This window comes from Psammomys obesus, unplaced genomic scaffold, assembly GCF_907164565.1.
Source record: "Psammomys obesus unplaced genomic scaffold, mPsaObe1.curated_primary_1811, whole genome shotgun sequence".
Classification (NCBI taxonomy): Eukaryota; Metazoa; Chordata; class Mammalia; order Rodentia; family Muridae; genus Psammomys; species Psammomys obesus.
Window position 1 is genome coordinate 1,372,588 of NW_026596155.1, and position 23,470 is coordinate 1,396,057.

A 23,470-nucleotide genomic window follows, 5' to 3' on the forward strand; every position below is an offset into this window, starting at 1 on the left:
CAGGATCAGCTATCTCTTTCCACTTTTGCATGGGTTCCAGGACTGGGACTCCAGTCACCAGGTTTTCTCTGTAAGTGGATTCACTGAATCAGCCGTTTCCACAGGCCTGGCAACGATTTAAAAAAAATTATTTATTTATTTTTATGTGTACTACTGTTCTGCTTGCATGTGGGTGCCTGGTGCTGGTGGACGTCAGAAGAGGTCATTGATTCACCTGGAACTGGAGTTACAGGTGTTTGTAAGCTGCTGTGTGAGTGATGGGAATTGAACCTTTATTCTCCACAAGAGCAATGGCTCTTAACTGAGGAGCCTTCTCTACAGCCGTTAGTCAACATTCTTAAGTCTTAGTTTCTTTATCTATGAAATGGATGTGTAGAGCATACCTCATAATTGTTGAGAAGATTATGTGTAAAACACACACAGTTTCTTCCTGGAGCAGAGGATTAAATTTCATTGTTATTATTAGACCATTAGCGCTCTGAAAAAGATTGGTTTGATGTGGGTTATTTTGAAGCAGTTTCATTACAGCAATAACAACAGAAGGGCGGTTGCTATCACAGCAAGTGCCTGGGGTGCTTTTCAATATAATAAAGTAAACTGATTTCAGTTTTATTCTCATTAACATGGGTGTTCCTGGGTGAGTCCTCCTAGGCTTGGGGGTAGTGAGCTGTGGAGGCCAGAAACACAAGGAAAGAAATGTCTGTGAATGTAGTCTGTGGTTTATTTGCATGAATGAAATAATGTGCTTTGAAATGTGTGCATCTCTGTAGATGCAAGATACTGTTTTCAAGCTAGCAATAGGAAGTCTGGAAAGAAGCATAAGTTTTATCAGGGAAGATGGGGAGAACAGGAGGTTTTTGACTGGATTAGAGAAAGCTAGAATTTGAGGTGGAAAGGTAGAAAAAGACGGATATTAGAAAAAAGCATATATTCTTACATGAAGTGACCGGTCTTATAGTATTATGGTATCTGCTGTGTAGGGCAAAAGCTCTGAGGTCTGCAGTGGAGGATTCTGAGTGGCAGTCAGTGTCTTCGTGTTTCTATTGCTGGGAAGAAACACCATGACCATGGCAACTCTTTAAAACAAAACATTTCATGGGGGCTGGCGTACAGGTTCAGAGGTTTAGTCCATTATCATCATGGAGGGAGGCATGGCGGCATGCAGGCAGACATGGTGCTGGCGAGGGAGCCAAGAGTTCTACATCTGGATCTGCAGGTGGCAGGAAGAGAGAGTGAGCCCTTAGGCCTGGCTTGAGCTTCTGGGACCACAAAGCCTGGCTCCCCAGTGACATGCTTCCTGCAACAAGGCCACAACGACTCCAACAAGCCACACCTCAAATAATGCCACGCCCCCTTAGCCTCTAGGGGCTGCTTTTGCTCAAACCACCACTTTGCGTTCACCTTGTTCTCATCCCCAGCCTCAGTACTCACCTTTTCTGGGAATCAGCGACCTTTTCACTTCCTGTGTGCCGCACAGCGGTAGCAGAGGGACTGAGTCTGCCCTCCCTGCTGTTGACCCAGGCACTGAGGAAGGGACTTGGCTCTCCTGTGCCCTCCTGTGAATGCTCTGGTCATGGTGAGCCTGCCATAATAAAGACCTAAAACGTCCAGCACTTTCGGTTTCTCCATTCTCTCCCCGCGGAAACTCTCTCCCCTAAGCTTTCTAAAACGAGAGGACATCCACTTAGGACAGTGTGGACAGAAATGCTGTCAGCGGCTAAGGAGGCCACAGGAATTCATTTCAGCATGACACGATGCTTAAGGTGGCGCTGTGCTCGCCTCAATAGGACAATCAGCCATTTCTAAGCTGAAGCTATGGTTATAATTTTTAGTGTCTTCAACTGTGCCACGCAAAGGTATAGGTGACCAACAAACACAGACTTTATTCATTCGATCTGATGACTATTTACTACAGCCCAGGCCCCATTTTAGCTGTTCTAACCGATCACAGTAATGAAAATGATGAGTTCAAAACACATCTCGTGGAGCTGGTGTTACGGGGGGAAAGAGGCCGATAAACTGGATCGGTAGGTAAAATATGTTGTGCGTTAGAATGTCAACATGAAGGGTGGGATCTGGAGGGGAGGAGGGAGGGGCTTATGGGGGGGATACAAAGTGAATAAAGTGTAATTAATAAAAAAAAGAATGTCAACACGATTAAAGAGAGCCTTAAGCACAAGTGTAAAGAAAGGAGTATGTTAGAGTTACAGCTGTAGGTAAGAGGAGCAGGGTTTCTCTCTGAATGACATTGAGTAAAGACCTCATTTGACATGAACTTGAGCATATATGCTTTTTCTTCATAGACATTTGAGTCTTCCAAAGCTGCATGACTGAAAAAAAAAATTGAAATCATTTTGTGGGTAAATTTACTTTTTATTCAAGGGCCTGAGTGTATACTAATTGCTTAACAGAGTCCTTAAACAAGTTTTCAAGAATCACTTTCTGGAAAAAAAAAAAATGGAATTTTCAGGCTTAAGTTAAAATTCTATGAGAGATCATGTCTCTCAGGCAAGACCATATGTAGAGTTAGCAAGATGGGTTATCTTTCCAGAACACACAGCACCAAGATAAAAGAAACAACCTAACCTTTTAAACTTACTTCTCTCCCATAAAATTGATTCTACACTTACTTAAAAAATGATCTGATCTTAATTCCTAGAAGCAATTTCTTGTTCTAGTTATTTTCTAAAGGTTATTGTATGACATTTTCTTGTTCACCCATCTATTATTTGACCTCAGACTGATTTCAACACAAATTACACATTTCTTTTTGGATTAACAACAACAAAAATCTTCTGCTTCTACTTTGAGTTCCTCTGTCTAATTTTCAGTTCAGGGGCAATCACTTGAGCAATAGAGGGTTTGATCAGAACAGAAGAAACAGAAGAAGGAGGAAGAGGAGGAGGAGGTGAGAGAGAGCACCGAGATGAAAAGCAGCTGGGAGTGTGGCTCAAACTTGCAATCTCAGTACCCAGGAGGCTGAGACTGGGGCATTACCATGAACTTACAGACAGCCTGGGCTGCATGGCAAGACCTGTTTCTAAACAAAACAAAACAAAAAAGAAACAAGCAAAGTAAAAATAATTTTAAAATGACCAACATTTTATTTTTTAATTGCTGTTTTTAGCAATACTATCTTTTTTGTTTTGTTTTCTTTTTTTTTTAAATACCTGGTACTTTAAAGCATAATTATTTTGGATAGACTTAAAAACTTTAAAAATTGTCATTATATTTAATGTGCATGTGAATATGTGTCTATTTGTGGGTACCCACAGAGGTCAAAGAGGGCATTGGATTCCCTGAAGCTAAGTTGCAGGCAGTTGTGAGCCAAGCAACATAATGGGAAACAAACTGTTTCCCCCCCAAAAAAAGCAGGTGTTTTAAACTCTGAGTCTTTCTCCTGCCCCATATGTTAAACTTAAATTTTTTCTGATGTTTGCATATCAATATCTTGTATGTGTCTCATATAAATGACATTTACTGCTAGTTTCCAAGAGATCTTCACAGTCTTTTTGCTTGAGTTTGATGACTCCTACATGTATAATGGAGTGTTAATATTCAAGAGTCAAATCAAACATTTGTGTCAGGGATCATTTCGTCAGTTTAGCGAACTTCCCTTGATTTTAGCAGAGCTTTGGGAATGGCGTTGGGTTCAGGGTTGGTGTATAGTGATGGGGTTGACTGCCCAGGCCTTCAAAGAATGGGACAGTTAAGTCCTGACCTGAACCATACAGTTTTCTCTTCTCTTCCTTTGGACTTCTTGCTGTTGACACTGATGACTTTTTTTTTTTGGTGGATGAATTATCTATATATTTTTGAGTGTCTCTTATTCTAGCATTTGGAATAGGTTTAATTATAATTTAGGGTAGAAAATGGACATATTTCTTCTTAGATAGGGTCACAGTTTATAATTATATGGTTCATTTATATGTTCACTTCTTTCAGTGTTTGAATGAAGAGTAAGTACTTTTGGGAGACAAAGATACTTTTTTCTATGAGCATATGGACAAGGACGACAAGGATACGGCACCCAGGGTATGTGGCAGAGACAGTCTCTTTGAGAAAAGATGTCTGAGTAGGAATAGGAGGTTGGCAGAATGGGACAAAGTAGGATGAGGAACAAGTGTATTCGAAGGGATGAAGCTGTGCAAGAATAAAAGACAATCAGTGAGGTTTAGGAAGCGAGCAAACCCGGAGCTCACGATGAAGTCTGTGGGTGATACTAAGACATAAATGCGCTTTAAGCAAAGGACTAGAGGCATGGCTACATTCGGACATTTGAAAAGTGTTTGCTTTGCTCTACGGAAAAAGCTTAACGAAGAACACTGGCATCAGAGGTGGTCCGTGAGAGGTGTGGCGGTGGCCTGGGTTGGGCTGGTTCAGCAAGAAGGGAAGGGGTTATGTGCAAGGGCTAGCTGAGCCACAGGTAGAATCTACAGCATTCCGTCACATGGGGAGGCAACAGTCTGGGGTGATCCCTGGCTTGGGGGACATCAGAGCCATGGCGTTTTTAGAGACAGGAAACACTGGTGAGGGAAGAGGCTTGGCAGGAAGGTGGGGTGTCCGCTAGACACGTGCTGAATTTGAGGTGACCAGCGAGCAGCATGTGTGTGTTCAAAGTTTAAGGTGTGACCTGAGATGGTGCTTGAGCCTGTTGCTGGTAAGGGAGATGAAGTCTAGAAACAAGTGTCAGGGAACACCAACAAAGAAAGCATAACCCGAGAGGAAAAGAATAAGGTGCTACAAGCTGAGGCCCGTAGACCACGCATCCTCCTGGTGTACGTTTAACCCCTCAAGAGATTGATTCTGTTGCTTTTCTCGATTTTATGGTTGAGAACCATGTGCGGCTTTGGAAAGTGGCTTATAGAGTGTCACACAACCAGGACAATGCAGAGCTGATACATGTCCAGGAGATCTGGCTTCAGTCTTTGTTGTCTTTTACACTGCAAGGGGAGACACTATCCAGAGACTCTGGGCCATTCCATCAGCAGGGCGCTGCCTGCAGGTCAAGGCGGCTCAAGGCTGAAGACTGGTCTAGTGTTTGAATGACGTGGATCATCCGTTGGAACATATTTTTGCTGTCACGGTGTTGTCAGAAAAGAGACTGCAGGACATACTTGGAGATAGACAAGAAAGCGTAGGTCTAGAGGTTTATCTGTGAAGAGTAGGAGAAAGGACTTGGGGGTGGGGAGTCTATTCAGGACAGGAAAAAAATACTAAAAGCACTTGATGTACAGGTAGAGAAGGGGGTTCTCCTCCATTAAAAGTCCCTGGAGCCATGCTATGATTTCCTGTTTGTCATACCCATTTAGTCAGCAGTATTGTATTTGGATTCAAAATCTGTAGCCATAAGAATACTAATAAGGCCAGGAGTGGTGGTGCACACCTGTAATTCCAGCATTTGGGGAGGCAGAGGCAGGTGGATCGCTATGAGTCTGAGGCCAGCCTAGTCTATAAAGTGAGTCTAGGACAGCCCAGGCTACACAGAAAAACCCTGTCTCAAAAACAACAACAACAAAAAACAAAAACAAGAGAAAAATGACATGTGGCTTCTTTGTGGAGGACCTTGGGAACAGGTACATTATAAGCCACAACTAGACACAAATAGACGCTCCCCCTCAGTACGCATGCCAGGCCTTTCAGCAAACATCAGTCCATTCCGCTAACTTCAGTCCATTACTCTAAGATTGCAGATGGCAAAGATTGCCTGGAGGAAGCCTCTTTAAAGATGACTGCCCAAACTTCAAGTCAGGCTTAGTTTTGTCCAGGCCTGTTGACTTGCCATCCTTATTGTGACACAGATGTCAACTTTAGCCATCCTTTGTCAGACCTCAAGTGGCACCTTCGCTCAAGGGCAGACTGCAATTTGATGGGTGTGTTGTTTTCCTGTTTTACTATAGAATATATGTTTAGGGAGAATGCCTGTTTAACTGAATCCTGATGTTCTACAGCACGATTCCTTCTCAGTCTTAAAGCCACAATGTGACTTTGAGAATATGCCTGTGAAACTTTTTAGAAACTTCTCACTGAGTGAGGACAACTTGTACAATGGCACATTTATAAAGTTACAATGAATGTAAAGTGCTATTTCAAGTTTACAGTTTATTTCAAGTTTTAGTAAAGTATTTAGACAAAATGTATTTGTAAAATGCAAATTTTTGCTGCCCAAAAGTCTTAATTTGGTTGTATTTTGGGCTTATGTTTTGCATATTTATTGCAGGATATTTGATTCTGTTGTGAACCCCCAAATTGTGAACTGTAAAACTCTGTTTCTTGTTTTATATGCTTGAGCCCCAGTACACACCTTTAATCCATTAACTTTGTGTTTTTTTGTAAACAAGTGATTAAGGTATGGTTCAGCCATCCCTAGACACACCTTTAATCCAGGAGTTTTTTGCACACAGGATTTAATAAAGTTAAGCGTAGATCAAGAGGCAGAGCAAAACACCAGCTAGCAGGGATTAGGAGGAGGAAGTTTTACCGGGACAGTAATTCAGAGACAAGTTGCTTAGAAAGAACTCAGATGAAGACAAAATGAGTCAGAGAATAAGAAGGAGCCAGAAGATTAGAGAAGATTGTTTGACATATTTTGAGGCCAAGCAGAGCAGTTCAGAAACTAAGAGAAAAGCCAGATTGAATTAATCAGTTGGGACAGGAGTTTGATCCAGGACAGCTGAGTTGAACCAGCCAGCCCAGAGCTCAGTAAGAACAAGAAAGTGTGAGCTTATTAGGCAGTGAGTCTCAGAGGCTGAAAACATTCTAGGCCTAGGTTAGACTGTATGGAGGCTAGAAGCTTCCAGGACTAGGCCTAGGTTAGCAGACAGAGGCCGTAATTCTCTGAGGCAACAACTGAAACAGGTGAATAAAAGCTACTTTTACACATACTATTTGGGAAAAAAAAAGCCTATTGTGTTTCATAAGCAGAGCTTTATTATTTGGGCTAAATGCATGTTTTAGGGGAAACTTAGTAATTTAGAAACCCATTAGTTAAAAAAAAAACCATCAGAAACAAAGGCAATGGCAGAAGGATACAGCTAATAAGCAAAGGAAATTTAGTGACAGGCCCAGCAGAAGCACAAGGGACTGGAAAGACTCAGGATCCACATTCCCACCCCCACAGGACCTTGTGGCTAGCCACGTGGCCTTATAGCTATCCATGCAGCTTTGCATGCATGCACGTGGCTTTATGGATATCCACAGGGCCTCGTGGAGAATTGCACTGGCTAAGTCATTTCTTGCCCTGCACACGTCTTCGTGATCATTATGAAGCTTATTTCTCGAGCTCCGTTTTGTGAGTGGTTCATGACTCTTAGACGTACTTGAGCCTCAGTGTTTGCTTGAGGAAATTCTAGGTCGCTTCGTTTGTTGGATGAAACCGAGGTGATGCTATTGAGACCCCTCTTTTTTTTTTGTTCTTTTTTTTCTTTATTAATTACACTTTACTCACTTTGTATCCTCCCCCTCCCCCCGTGGTTTCCTCCCTCCTCCTGTCCCAATCCCTCCCTTCCTCCACCCTCTGCATGCATGCCCCTCCCCAAGTCCACTGTTAGGGGAGGACTTCTTTTCCTTCCTTCTGATCCTAGTCAATTAGGTCTCATCAGAAGTGGCTGCCTTGTCCTCTTCTGTGGCCTGGTAATGCTGCTTCCCCCTCAGGGGGAGGTAATTAAAGAGGAGTCCAATCAGTTCATGTCAGAGACAGTCCCTGTTCCTATTGCAATGGAACCCACTTGGATACTGAACTGCCATGGGCTACATCTGTGCAGGGGTCTTAGGCTATCTCCATGCATAGTCCTTGGTTGGAATAGTGGCTGATTGTGATTTAAAAGGCAAGTGAGCAGTTTAAACCAATTCACACAGGTGGAGCAGGTGCTATTACAGGTGGAGCTGGCGACTTTTCAGAAGCTCCAAATAGCGGTTTCGGCTCATCTTCATCCATCCGGGGCTGCTGCACAAGAGCAGCACAGACTAACTGGAAGAGCGCAGCTCTGTTCTCCAGCAAGGCTACAGCAAGGCTGTCAGCATTTGCGGTCCCTCGGGGAATCTCTAGCTGTGCTCTCATGTGGTAGATGAGGAAGGGCAAGCCCACCAAGTGCTGTGTGAAGCCTTGCGCCTGAGGACCCTCGCTTCTTCATGACATAACCACTGCTTTAAGACTTTGTCTCTAAATACCTTTGTATTGACCATAACTGAATTTTGCCAAGGATATAGGCAAACCACACCAAAATTTCAGACCTGGTGCTTAAGCGTGTTATATGATTCTAAACAACTGGACATTATTTGGGGTAACAAGGCCACATTCTTCTGCTAATTATGACTCATTGTAAGACTGAAACTGCCACATTTAATCATGAGAGGAAGCAGGGATGGATTCACGGGAACATGTGGTTTTATTGTAACATGCTGTTGCCTTTTTTAAACCCCAGGGTGAGGTAAAATATGCTTAAAAAAAAAAAAAAAAACAACCTCAGTGTATTCCATACATGTGAAACTTTACTTGGAATGCTCAAAATTTGTAAGCTTTAATAAAAGAAATGACTTAAAGGCAAATGGATTATATGCTGCACAGAATAAAAGACTCCCGGGCCTTATATATTATACACCCTCCTGCTACACAGTCACTGAAAGGTTCTTTACGCTGATTTAAGAATGCTGTAAGCCACGGCGCAGAGAGCAGGAGAGGACACGCGTGCCCCGTAGATTTAGAGTCGGGAGCGCGTGCGTATTTCTGGTACGACCAGGCAGATTTACACAGCTGTTAGTTTCAGCGCTTCACTCTGTTTTTCATTAGAAATTTTATCTCCTTACTGCATACGGTAAACTTTTAGTTGTGTTGTTTGTTATTCCTTATTTGCTCTCTGATAGGGGAAAGGCACATGGAGTTGAGTTTGGCAGGTTTTTGGCTATTTCATCTTAAAAACTGAGCACACCTAGACTAGGGGTCTCCCTGGTCGTTACAGCTCCCACCCCACTGCTGCCTTAGCTGAAACCTGTGCAGTCACTTTCTTGTGGAGTGGCAAAAAGACCCAAGATAAACAATGTGGAAGGATGAAAGGTTTACTTTGGCTTAGAGTTTTGTTTTCTGAGGAGTCAGTCTCTCTTGCTTTGGGGCCTGTGGCAGCCTCAGACTGTGGGTCTGCGCGCGGGCCAAGGTTCCCTCCCAATCTCAAAGCCACACCCCCAGTGACCTAACCTATTGGGCTTCACCTTTTGACAGTTTTTCATCTCTTGAGAAAGTGCCATAAGCTAGCCATCAAGCCTTTACAATGGCAACCCTATCGCCGTCTTTCTGCTGACCCCCGCTGCCTTTCTGTTGGTGCTGTCCTCAGCTGTGTCCGCAGTGCGAACGCACCTCACAGTGCATTCACAGCGACAGTGACTCTCTTTAGAACCGGAACCATGGTTTCCACTTGGCTCCATGCAACTGGTAAAGTCCAAGTTCTTGAACATAGTCTAGTCATGTTGTGATCCTGCCCATACCCTTTCCTGCTCCTCCAGAAGAAGGCGTGTTCTCCTTCTTCAGAATGAAATCCTCTCTGCCTGCTACTTCCAGGCCCTGCCTGGGTACGCCACATTTGCTTTACAGTGCTACCACGTCGGTAAGGGCCTTTCTCTGCTTCACCGAACCTGGAAATGTATTGCTTCATTTTCTTGGTTCCCATAACTCTGCAACATATCTTCATTTTAATTCTGAGCACATACTGTAACTTTGAAACATTGGTGGTTTTCATTCTATCTAAGATGAGTCTAATTTTCCTCTCACCAATTTTCTGGAATGCTCTGTGAACATAATAAATGTTCAATAATATTGCTCAAGAAATAAACATATTATCCTAAGGGCTTTTTTTTGTTGCTTAATAAAAGTTTAAATGTTCTTCTGATATTAACTAATGAATATATATTAGCAATTAAAGGTCTTGGATCATTGCTAAATTTGGGGAAGAAGATAAATATGGGAAAGAATACAAAGTGTAATATTGTATAATAACTTCTTGAAAACTCCATAACATTTAAACTACAACCAAAATAGTAATGTTGTAATATAATTTATGTTTCGAGATTCTGAATTACGTCTAACCACATGAATTTTTACCACTGAAAAGGATTTTGCTAATATATATAAATTTTGTAGATTGCTCATTTACTGATGGGTATAGAGTCTTTTGAGTGTGCTGGGTAAGCAAGACTAACTTTTAAGTTAAATTATCTGTCTTTAAAGATTGCCTTCACTCGTTGCCACTTGAAATACTTGGGAAAGTTACTCTGCCTCAGTTTTCTCTAAGTAGAGACAGTAGTGGTGACAGCCCTCACATGTGATTATGTGTGGGTGGAAGGAGTTTGTGCGAGGGCAGGGAGGGTCATTAGCTTTATCCCGGTATTACTGCACTTCCTGTTCCTCCTCTGTGCTCCCTTTCTATCACTGATGTAGAGTGCACCGTTTTTGTTTTTGTTTTTCTAGGAACGTGTTCCAATCAAACGTCAAGTTTAGTTGGAAATTTAGAGGCAGCAAAGATTAGCTAACAACTGCGTGTGTGTGAGAGAAAGTCAGACAGACAGACAAGAGAGAAGAAAGTAAGTTGAACTCAGCGTCTTTTGTTTAAAAGCCCTGTCTACTCTGGGTCGCCTCCTCCGGCCTTGATGTGGGGCGACATGCCTCATCTTACTTGTTCTGCGTGTTTGGCTGGTATCCCTGGTAGGCCTGATCCTTTCTGAAGGGAAACAGAGGAGTGGATCTGTGTGAGGGTGGAAGGTGGAGGGGGAACTGGGAGGAGTGGAGGGAGGGGAAACAGCGACTGGGATACAACGTATGAGCGAAGAATAAATTTCATAAAAAGGCCTTGTCAAAAAACCAAAGTGCAAATCGGAATTCGATAGGCTTGAGTATGAGAGCCCATTTCTATAAGCGAAACCAAGTAAGACAAAAAGTCTGAGCTGGAAGAAAGACAACTTTCAGTATGAAAGAACACACCGGCAGAGACCACATGTGTGTGGCATTTGTGTGTACGTGTGTATAGAGACTTTCAAAAAGGATGTTCCAAATCTTATAAGCATCCTGAGAAGGGGAGGGCAGATTTGCCACAGGTGATATTTATGACAGAACTCATGCATATTCTATTATTTACAGTATGAGCTTCCCATGTTTGTAGAAATGGAATACATTCTTCCCTCCATAGTTGTTTGTTTGAATACCATGTGGAAAAAATGAGTAGAAAGGGGACCCATACCATTATGAGGGGCATACAGTCTTAGGAGTCTGAAGGCTGATTACTGCTTGGTTCCAAATCTTTTTTTCTTTTCTTTCCAAAATGCTTTTATTAGAACAAAACAAAACAAAACAGAACAAAACAGAAAAATAAAAACCAAGAACATAAAAAAAAATCACTCAAAAAAAAAAAAAAAAAAAAGAAAAAGAAAAAGAAAAAAGAAAAAGAAAAACAAAGCAAAAAAAAAAATCCCCAATTAAAAAGAAAGCCACTTCACTGCCCCCTCCTCCTTCTTAAGGAGCATGGCATGGAGCTGGTAGATTTCCACCCACTGCACGTGGTCCGGCCTGGTATGAATCAGGAGGCTGCTGGGACTGGGGTCCTGCCAAGAGGTTCAGCCTGCCAGGAGGCGAGCAGCCCCTGCCCCTCCCTGGAGAGGTCACCCACCCGTCACCCTTTGCCAGGTCCAGCTTTATCTTCCCTGAGGCCCTAGTAGGTAGAGTGGGGACTGGAGGCAGAAGAAATGGATAAGTGAGGAATCAGATTCCCCCAGAGTCTCGTTACGGCGTTTGGAAGAGATAAATTAATTCAGGAAGACCCACTTTCACGGAAGGTGGGGTAACCCCGCACACATACATGCAGGACAGTTTGTGGAATCCTGGCACAGGAGGACAGGAGGCCACAGCCACTGTGTAGAGCCTCTGCTAAACACACATTCATGAGTCACACCCCAGGACCCGGCCCACCAAAGCTGCCCGATCTCATCAGCCTTAGGATCCCAGTATGATTTCCATGATGTGGTCCAGTTCATTCTACTCTCAGGACTCCGGAGCACTGAAGAGGCTGTGAGGAGGCTCTGAGGGGGAGGAAGTATAGAGGCCTCCTCCACTACAGATGTGTCCATGTCCAGAGAGAAGTCAGCCAGGCCAGAGTCTCCTAGGTACCGGGAGCTCAGAGCTACTAAGAGCACAGGATCATCCCAGGGCGTCATTTCCTGCTGGAAGCTTGAGGAAGGCCCCGGATCCTGAGGTGGTTCAGTCTCTTCCATGGATGTATCCAGCTTCCTGAGGATGGAGCGGATGGTGGTAGGCAGGGAGAGAGGCTCTGGGGGCAGGGCTGGCCTGGAGCTGCGGGAGTGTGTTGTGGATAAGGACATGCCTGCGGAGGCTGGGTGCTCTGCGGCCCAGGCTGCCCTGGACTCTGTCCGGAGAGATTCGGAGCAGGGCTTGCTGGTAGCTGCGAAGGGCTGCTGGATTCCAGTCCTGCTTCTCATCTTCCTCCTCCTCTTCCAAATCAGAATGGTTCCTCTTTAAGATTCCCATGTCCTTGGCTGCCAGGGTCGCCAGGGCTACCTCCTGCAAGCCTGAAGTACAGCGTCTTGCCAGTGCTTAGCAGGAGCCCTTGGTTCTAAACCTTTATAGTACTATTTGCAAGTTTCATGATATGGGAATTTTAAAGATATATATACACATGTATATGCAATATATACATATATGTATATAAAACACACACATATATGTATATATAAAAATAAAAATATATTCACATATATAAAGATACATGTATATATCTTTAAAATAGCAAACACCCTTAATTGTTGTGCCTTTGCCACAGTCCTCTCGTTTGAATTTTTCTTCACTGTTTACAACGTTTTTCTATGTAGACCAGGATGGCCTTGAAGAATCACCAGGCCCAACATCATTTGAGTTTTTATTTTACTTTTTAATTTTGTTTTACTTACTTTTTTTTTTCCTTTTGGCCATGACCTCATATGGAAAGGGTGGCAGCAGCTCGGGCTCCTTCCCATCAGTCCTCACTCAGTGGGCTTCTCTAGGGGGCACGGGCTGGCGCTTCAGCTGAACCCAGGTGACCTTCCCTTTGGCTTTCTTTTCTTCTGATTGTTTTCCTTCACCCCTTTCAGGAAGCTCTCTCCCTGCTCCTAGAGCACTTTACCTGCTCAAGCTGCACAATGATTCTCTTGGTGAGAATCTTGCACTTAACTTGCTTGCTTACAGTGATGCCCATGGCATGCTGGGTGACATTGTAGACACTTCTGGTTTTGCTGTGGCAACACTTGAGGGGGTGGAGGGGGCTTCCTTTTTGAACAGTTCCCATTTCCTTGATGTCTACAATTTCGGCCAAAGGAACAACTCCATGTTTCCTAAAAGGCCCAGAGCACATGTAGCCAGCGCCCCTCCTCCTTCCCTTTGTCCTTGCAAGATGGCCGCCATGGAGAAAGACTGTGCGAATGTTTTAAAGTCTGCCAAGAACGGCATTGTTTTTATACAGACTTTCTCAGTGTGTATTTTTTTTTTTTTGATGGCTCAAGTCTACAGTTAGTAAAGCCAACTTGCAAAGTCTACATATTAACACATTGTCAAATAAAACAGTTAAACATATATTTGTTGTTGTTAATTTTGCTACTGAATTTTACCAGCAGAAACGAAAGTCACAGACTATGACAGAGGGTTTGTCCACCACAGTTAACTAATTTTCCTCCTAAATTAGATAATCTTCCTGGACTCTTCAGTTACTGCTTAGATTGTTACAGGGAAGATTATGAACAGGAAGTCTGGTAGAATGGGCTGCCTCTTTGGTTTGGCTCATTGCTTTGTTGTCTGATCCCACACAAATGGCCTCTCTGAGACACAACACAATTGGGTGAGGGTGAAAGGTGTTTGCCTATATAAAACACTTAGCTTCATGTTTGGTAGCAGGCTGGCACACACTGTTTATAATTTATTTAGGGTTTGTGTCTGCCCTTGCCTGCCCTGGATTTATAATGGAAATGAAATGTGAGAGCACACTTAGAGGCCTGAGGTTGTGCGCGGATGGACTGTAAAGAAGAGAGCCAAGAGGAAGTGGACTCTTTACAACTCCCTTTTCAGCACGGGAGGGCAGATTTCTTAAACATCTGCTGTCAAAAATGCTGTGTTCCAAAATGAATGCCTCTGAGACCTGAAGTACCTTCCTTTCCCCCTTATGGCTAGAATGCTTTAACTTTACCATGATGCTGGTTAGTGCATTCTTCACAGTTGCGGACTTTGAATTCCCCAGGAAAAAGAATGGGGCTTCTATGGGCCTCAGGGCAGGTCAGGGATAATGGATTTAGGGATGCTGTAATGGGTTTAGGGGTGGGTAATCATCACTGGATATAAGACCTTTGAAACACACACTAGATCTCTGCTTTCTCCACTGATGTCTCAGAACAGGTGGATTGGATGGATGAACAGCTGTGGAACTGAGCCTCGTGAGCATAGCCTGGTCTCTGTCTCCTCAGGCTCTCCAAGGAGGCCCAGCCTGAGTGGAGCCACTAAGACTTTGGCATAGCTGTCATTCAGGCTGCTCGCCTCCTCCCTGCCAATTAACTCATGGTAGACATGTGCGAGTTGCTGTCTCCTACTCTGTGTCTGCAGAGCTTCTGGGCTCTATAAATAGATCCTGCAGAATGTAAGCTAGCTGACGAGATTATATTGTAGAGCATGTCGCACTCAAGAGAGGTGACAAGCTGAGGCAGAAAAAAAATTCTAAGGACAAGCAAATTCTTTTTTGTTTTTGATTTTTAAAATTTGCAAACATACCTCTTAGGATCATTGTTTGTTTTTTGTTTTGTTTTTTTTTTAAATAATCACTCATCACTGAAACTGGCTGGAGTGCAGCTTAAACTTGTGGGTTAATGTCTGGGTTTGTAGTTATCACAGATCAAGAGGAACAAACTTAGAGAAACAATAATGCATTTACAGTAAACCGAATTTATTCTGTGAGAATTTCATATGTGTAAACAATGCATCTTGGTAATATCCTCTCCTCTCTCTAACTCCTCCCATGAATTTGCAGTGATACTGAAAATGAACCTAATTATTTGTTATGTGGTTCCATTTAAAAATAAAGGAATCTCCAGGGAGTACCGTGTGTGTGCTTAGAGGTACAAACTAAGCTTGCAGCTCATGCTGAATGTTTACGAAAATTCATGTTCTTTATTAGCCCAAATCAAGGTCATCAATACCACTAATTTTTGGCAGTAAAGGGATACAGTCTACTTATTTTGGTTATTTAAGTATATTTGGGCATTTAAAAACCTCATAGAAATATGCTTCACTTTTGAAAATGTGAAAAAAGTGAAGGCTTTCATTTCAGTGCTTAATTAGTCCAGGGTTGAAATAACCTTCCAACAGTAGAGATATAATGGAATTTTGCCAATTTGGTCTCATTATTTCTGAAGTATAGATTAGGGGAATATTCTTTCATTCTTCAAATGAAAGAATAGGTTAACTGGAACAAACTGAGCCGAATTTCACAACTGTGAAAGCTTCCTACAGGGCAACATAACTGACTTGTCCAAGCCAGTTGGCCAAGAGAGCTGGACTGTGAGTGTCATGCTTCCAACACTCCTGCTCCTCTCTCCTTCCAGGAGCATCCTCTGAAGAGTGAGCATGCCAGAACATGTGGTTCTGCAGCATCGACTGAGGAGCTCTGGGGAGGCAGCGTGTTTTGGAAGTTACTCTAGAGAGCAGCAGTGATGAGAGGGGTAAATGAGTCAGGGAAAGAGGTCTTTGCCTTGGAAGATGAGTCTTCATTTAGACATGAATGCCTTGGCTTCCCGGGGCTCTTTGAGTACAGACATGAGGCAGACATATTTGAAGTCTGAGGCTGACATTCATTACAGCTTGAAAGTCCTTCCCAGGGATGCTGACTCTTCAGCATTTTCAGAAGGGGTAGGTACGGTCCCAACAAGGGTGTGAGTGAGGGTGCTCGCACTTGTTTGGCCTGTCCAATGCATTGATAGCTGAGGGTGCAGAGAAAATGACAGGAAAGCTGCCAAGGGCAGCTCTGGACTAGGTTTCTCATCAGACTGTGATCTTACTTCCTATCTCACCATGGGGAAATGCAGGACTCTCTATCCTTTGACAAGCCCTTGACATGTGGATGATCCACGTCTCCAGCCCTGTCAGGGGAAGAGCTGTGTGGCCAACCAATCACATTTCCTTAGTACGTAGCCCAGTAATATGTTAGAATTGATTTGTTATGATCAGTAGTATGTTCAGATGTAGAGGGTGCAGGATGGACCTTTAATAGTATAAGAAACTATAGGTCATTTGTGGAGAGTGAGTACCACAAAATGGAAATCATGTTCTCTAGTCTTAAAGTGTCATTGCTTCAAGGAAAGAGAATTTGGTGGTTTGAGTGAGACTGGTCCTCTACTCTCAGGATTTTGAATCTTTACTCTCCAGTTGGTGGTGTCATTTGGGTAGGTTTAGGAGGTCTGGCCTCGCTGATTTAGGATGGGCTTTAAGGGTTTCAAGACCACATCATGCCCAGTTCGAGCTCTGCATCATGTTTAGTGGTTTGAGACATGAGACTTAGCATCCTGTTCCTGCTCCTTGCTGCCATCCTGGACTCTCATCTCTTTGTATTTGTAAGCCCACACAAAGCCTTCCTTCTTTAGGTCGCCTTGGTTGTGGTGTTTTATTGAGGCAACAAGAAAGTTAATACAGAGCACTTAGTCATTGGCTTCAAAGAGCACTTCCCTAGAATACAGCTCTAGGCTTAGATTTTTCACCAAAGCTACTTTATTTAGGGTTCTTACATGCTTCTGTCTCCCTTCCATCCACTGACCAGGAGGTAGTTAGGTAAAGGGGGTTGTAGACCTTTTTAGAAGTAGTTTCTTGGGATGAGTCCACTCTTCATGGCTCGGATACCAGCAGTCAAGTCCAAAAGCCAACACCCAAGCAGCAACTCGAATCAGCATGATTCAGAAGATCAGGACAAGTCAACAAAAGCCACATGACTCAGTTGGATTGCCCTGAGAAGTTCTCTAGAACGTTTCTCTCTGTGAAGTAAAGTTTGGAAGCACAGTGTAGCGATGTAGATCCAAAAAGTGAGGTCTCACTGTCCGTGGAGTTCTATATATCCCCTCTCCTCAGAGTCTAAGCATGGATGTCCTCAGCTGACCAAAGTGATGCCCCTCTCACGAGACAGCTTCTAGCAAAACATCATGTGACTCAACTGAGTCCTCCAAGAAACCAGAAACTTTGATTTCACACAGCACTGGAGCTTCAGTCTTGTCTGGGGAGCAGGACGTGTAAAGGGTTATCTGCTGAGGAAAAGACAAAGCAACAGGACGAACATCAATGTTTCATTCAGGCTTCAACCTGATGCACAGACCTTAGACAGGGCCAATAGTGAGATTCCGGCGACGAGAAAAAGCAAGAGAGCGCAGACTCAGTGCTCCCCAGAAAATACCTCACAAATCCTTGCTTTGGAATTCAGATTTACAGAGCAACACATCTGGGGTGTGGAGGTGGCATGGACCCCTCCTGGAGGGGGAGAATGTGTCAAAGGACTAGTGTGTGACTGTAGCAGCATGGATCCTCGGCCATATTGGATTAGATCACAGATTATAAGTGGATTACTTTAGGCTGCCATTGTTTTTAGGAAGGCTTCCACATTGTTTTAGCAAATTTAGTATTAAGGAGAAGGTTTTGAAAACCCAGAACTTAAAAAAAAAATTCCCCTCTCATACAAAATGAGAAGCGTCAGATGGACATTCTCACCACGGCAACAGCAGCTGCTGCAGCTAACACCTCTGAGCTCGTTTGTCTGCTGTCCCACTTTCCAGAGGGAACTCAGCTTCCTCCCCACCCACAGTCCATATGGACATTGTAATTAGCAGCTACAGGACCCGTCCATCTCTGCCTGCAGCTACTGCTTCCTGAGCCAAAGGTCAATGTCTAAAATGAGGTGGAAATCACATCACCTTACAAATTTTTCATCTTTTCTAATGAAAGCAAGTTGCTTTTACTTTTAAGTTCTGTTTTTTTTGACCAGTGAAAAATATTTGCAAATTTGTCTGTAGGTAAGAATTGTAGTGTACTCCTGTGGATTCCTGTGCATGACAGACAGAGATAAGGAGAATGTGCAGAGAGCACATATTCTTGAATTCGTTCAGATGTTACTGGAAATGATATTATGTACATTATTCTTAGTTGAACGGCTGACTTACGGGTTTATTTGTGTTACAGTTCTCACTATTCTTAAGAAAAAAGTTTGTTTTAGTTAGATTGAACATTTTTCTATAGAATATATAAAAATGTTTAAATGCTAGGTTTCGTGTCATTGCCAGTTTTTCAGACATTATTTTCTGGTTATTTCTGCATGAGAAACGGGGGGCCATATGCTCCAGGTTACTGTCTTTGGTTTCTCTTCTTTTCTTTGCTGACTGGTATGGTGAGTGTGACAGAGCTGTGGGAACACCATCATGTAGAGCTCGTACCGGACACAGGCAGTTGCGGCACTTGGTGGCAGAAATGCTAAGCTGGCATCCTCACAGTGCAGTCCTTCCTGCGAAACACACAGGCAAGTGAGTAGAGAGAATCATTTGGACATAAAGGAGAGGATTTAAGGATGCACATTTTGGTAATTTTGGGAAGAAACTAGAACTGTACACCAAATCTCTGTATATCGAGAAGTCTCATAATGCTGGAGAAAGACGGCTCTGCAGGTGAGAATGTTCGCTGCTACCGCAGAAGATCAGAGTTTGCTCCCCAGCATCCATGTTGGGCAGCTTACATCTGTAACTCCATTTCCATGAGATCTAATTCCCTTCCCAGACTGTGTCAGTATCTGCACACATACACACACACACACACACACACACTCACACACAAGTAATAAAATAAATATTTTAAAAGAGAAACATAACATTTACAAAATGTTTTATGTTTATAACAAGTTTCCAGAGCTGTATTTGAAGTTGAATTAGTTTGTATTCTAATATTTCCTGAATGACTGGGACAGCCTCACCATCAAAACATGCACATCTTTGCCCAGATTATCTGATTCTTTGCTTCATATTAATAAAGTAACTTTTTGCATGTGTATGTAAGTATAAAATTTGCAGATGAAAAACCTATTCTGTAATATTCTTGGTGGGAAATTTTATCATACAGTATATAACAAACATTCTCTAAATGTTTACATTGCTGGGTTAAATGATTTAATTTCTAGGGTGCATTTCATGTGCATTATTGAAACTACATAAGGTTGTACCTCTAGCATAATTCAGAATGGAAAAAACTATGAGCAGGTAAAAATTTGAAACCATTCACATAATATACAAATAATAATTGTATTTATTAGAGGATTAATAATAGATAATCATGTACTTTGAAATACGTTGAAGGCTTTGAAAACTGTTTACATAGAAGATTTAAGGGCATAGCTTCAATTTTAAGAGGAAGAAGTAGAAATGTATATATGTTTGTATGTAGTATGTATGTACATAACTCTTCCCTTCCTCCCTCCCCCTTTTATCTGCTCCTCCCTCACTTCTTCGTTCTGTTCTTTCTTTGTCCTCTTGTTATTAAGGTTGATTTTTATATTCTCTAAAATTAAATATTTCATCAATATATATTCCCTTTGCAGTAAAAATACCAGCATGTGCTATTTCTGTTGAATCTTACTCAGTGAGTACACACATCTTAAATCTAGAGCTTGGCGGATTCTCACACCTGCAAGTACCTATGTAACCACCAGACAGGTTGAAATGCACATCATCTCCAGAAACCCAGAAAGGCTGGTTGGCCTTCTTTCAGGCTTCAGCATGGAGAACTCACTTAACTTACAGTAAATCAAAGAGCCTGTCTTTTTGAGTTCTTGTTGCTACTGCTAGGAAATTACTACAAAGCGAAGCAGACAACTCAATACTGTTTCTCTACTAGAGTCTGGACGTGCAAGAAAGAGAAATCAATTTTCTGTCTGTGTGGGCTGTCTGATACCAGTGTTCTGGTCACATAGCGTGGTTAGTCTTCTCCCAGCTAACCCAAGGCTCACTGTAATAGTGATACAGGTTTGGGAAATGATATCTTGGTGACACCTTGTGTTCTCTGTCTTCAAGTTGCTGTTTGTATTATTTTACCTTTGTAGACCATGACAGAATTGTAGTGACTTAGATGATACAAAATGCTGTGTGTGTTTTATTTTATGAGAGTATTCATAAAATACTGTGTGTGTGGCTGTGTGAACAAACTTGGTTTAGCCCACGTAGGACCTTGATGACAAACCAAAGAAATGATTTTATGCAAGTTTATCCAAGTTTATAAAGATTGGGATTATTGGATTTACGTGCGGGAATACTTACAGGAGTGAGGTTACTTACAGGAATGTGGCCCACTCAAAGGCTACTGTTTTACCAAAAAGCCCCACCCAGTGTGGGTAACACGGCTCCTGAGAGCTGTGTCCATGCAGCTTTCTGCAGAACTTGCTGATGGCTCGGCAGGCTGGATAGTCTGCTTCTCCCAGCCATTGTGTGCTGGTTCATAACCTTGGTGAGAGGCCTTGGGATTCCTGTGACTTTCGGAGCCTGGTGCATTTCATCTGTATCTTGAGTCTTAGGAAATCTACCCTGGAAAGAAAGACTCGGTCTGGGGGAGATGGGCACTCAACCCAGCACATTATTATTAATTGTAACCACCCACTGTGCAATCCCAGTGTGCAAAGGTCAGCCTGTGTATACAGTAGACCAGATGTGCATGGAAGGATGCTGCCGAGATCTTCATATCTGTGTTCAAGGAAAAGTGGAACGTGATCTATAAAACCCAAGAAGGCACACCTCCTAGTCCTTGAATAAAACGAAGAATGTTTCCCATCGAGAATGGTGCTTGAGCCCTTAGTTCTACACAAAAAGAGAAGAAATTATTTCATATGGACATGGACTCACTATTGCTAAAGGTCTTTAAATGTGATACCCCATGCCACATAGGATGAAAAATAGTTCATTTGGATTAACAATGGTCTCAAACTTTTCTTCAAATTTGAAACAATCATATGTGAATCTCAACACCGAATGAAAGAGTGTTGACCTTTGATTTCATTAATTCTGTTCTTAGAATGTTTGAAGTTGTTGTCGCCAGAGATCATAAGGATCTGGAGAGAATATTTTTGTGTATGCATCTGCTGCTTTTGGAGACACTTTCCCAAAGACAGCTTTACTTTGATTCTTCTAGAACACAGTGAGATAGAGTTTGGTGAACAACAAAAGAAAGGGTTTGATGTGGGTGTACTCCTTCCCTGTAGCTCCTCTGAAACGCAGCGGTCTTAACGCTCATTTTTGTTTCCTGCTGTTTGCTCAACAGTGCAGCTCTTCGATAGTCCAGTGGCCCTGGGCCCGGGGCTGCTCTGCCTGACTTCATAGGGAAACATGTGACAGAAGGCTCACTTTTGATACAGCCAGATCTAGCTTCTGCAGGAATTACAGTCTCATTATTGCTTGGTGTACAAACCATGAAATACCCATTTTAGTTTGGTTCTATAAAAAAAAGATATAAAAGTTGGCATTATTTTCTAAGGAAATATAATTGTAGTCTTTTAAAGTCTATTTGTTCACTGCAAAACTAGAAAACTGCCCTTGTTAATGGTACATTGGGTGACCTTCTCAGACTCCAAGCAGGACTGTTCAAAATCATCTTGTGTCATAAGATGAACAATATTTTTTAAAGAATCATGGCAGACAAGCTAAGAAGCCCAGGAAAGGCAATGTTTCTCCTCTGAGCATCATTACTAATGACTAGCAGGAGAGAGCTAAGGGTTTCTGAGTTATAACTTTCTCCTGAATATTTTATAACTTAAGCTGAGCCATTTTGTGATACTCGTACATCTATACTATTCAAGCAATAGAAATGTACTATACATGTTAGCATATAAACAGAGCAGGCTGTTTTTAAGAACAGACATGCATGGGTGACTCCGTGGATTTATTTGTGGGAGTTGGGGACTTAACATAAAAGGGTAGCCATCTAAATGCCTGCAATCTGGCTTTCTGCTGTGTCTTTGGGTCTGTCCCTCACCTTTCTTTCTCAGAGGAAACATAAGACATCCTATCTTAAAGCAAGGCCTGACGTGCACACAAGGAGATATGGAATAAATAATTGAAGCTGCTTTCATGGAAAGCTCTACACAGCAGGAAAAGAACAAAGAATCTTTCTTGAGGAAAGAAAAAAAAAAAAAAAACAAAACATGCAGTGAGAGATTTGTGGGGCGGGAGAAGAAGGCAAGTCCTTGTAAATAGTACCTCAAGGGAGTGATTGATATTTTAAAAAAAAAGAAAATTTCAATAGATTTGTAGGTTGCCAGTAATTTAAAATTGACTTTCCTCTGACATAATATACTGATAGTTTTCCAAATCCTAGTATCATATTTCTATCCTAGTGAGGAAGTTACTAATGGTGAAGAAAAGAATGAAATAAATAAAATAAAACATTTTAATAAAAGCCAAATAGAGGGCATTAGTTACATTACATATGATGCTACACAAGCGTGATACAGTGCCTAAATTTTTGGTGTGTGCATGTCCTGGCATACATCATTGCTAGATTAAATTATATTTATTAAGAACTTACTATATGCAAGGTACTGCTTGAACTTTCTTAAATCTGAACATCTTAACTGTGTTTTCCTTAATAGTTAGATTAAACACGTCCTATCGGGACACTCGTTTTATGGTATTGCCGCTGAGGAAAAGAGTGGTCAGTGACTTGATTTTGTAACGCTGAAACCACTCAGTGCTGGGATTATTAAGTTAGCTTAGAGCATGGTTTGTTTGCCTGCAGCCAGGTGTTATTTAGCTATTGTGACCACCAGTACCACAATAAACCTTATTAAACACTGACCCAGTTCACCCAGCCGGAAGGCAGTACATATGTTGCTATTGAACCGACACCAGCTAACTCCAGGAATGTGGCCTGAAACACCACAAACGGTTGCAAAGTTATGGCCAGGCCTGGGAAAGTCTCCATGGTTAGTTAGATGTGAGGCCGGTATTGCCAGAAGTACCATTGTGCCATCACCATGCAGAGAGTTGATTGCACTGTTGGCTGAAGGAAAGGGGGCTTTGGCCTTTACTTCTTGAGCATGGGAGTCTCTGTTCATTACACTGAAGCAGTGCCGATGCACAGACAGTCAAGGAAGTCTGCACAGCAGAGCTCATCTCCGTCTTGTGTACGTGACCAAGATTTGCCTGTGGCAACAGCAGAGAGGCAGAGTGCATGTCGAATAGCTGAGCAGCGACTGTGAGGCTCCACTCAAGCACAATTCTTTTCATTTTAGTTGCACAGTATGGAGTAGGTTTTTAAAATACCATATGAAGTTATAAGATAAATAATAAGAGCAAAGTAAAAGCTAACTGCTTGTACTGGTTCTCTTTTCCTTCCTTCCTTCCTTCCTTCCTTCCTTCCTTCCTTCCTTCCTTCCTTCCTTCCTTCCTTCCTTCCTTC

The 23,470-nt window shown here is 42.4% G+C and overlaps 1 protein-coding gene and 1 pseudogene across 4 annotated transcripts in view; one reads left to right on the forward strand and one right to left on the reverse strand.

Moving 5' to 3' along the window:
- Nucleotides 1-23,470, forward strand: part of Mapk10 (mitogen-activated protein kinase 10) — a 273,729-nt gene that overhangs the window by 21,081 nt on the left and 229,178 nt on the right. The window lies entirely within an intron of this gene.
- LOC129667068 (SERTA domain-containing protein 3-like) lies at nucleotides 10,675-12,609 on the reverse strand (annotated as a pseudogene).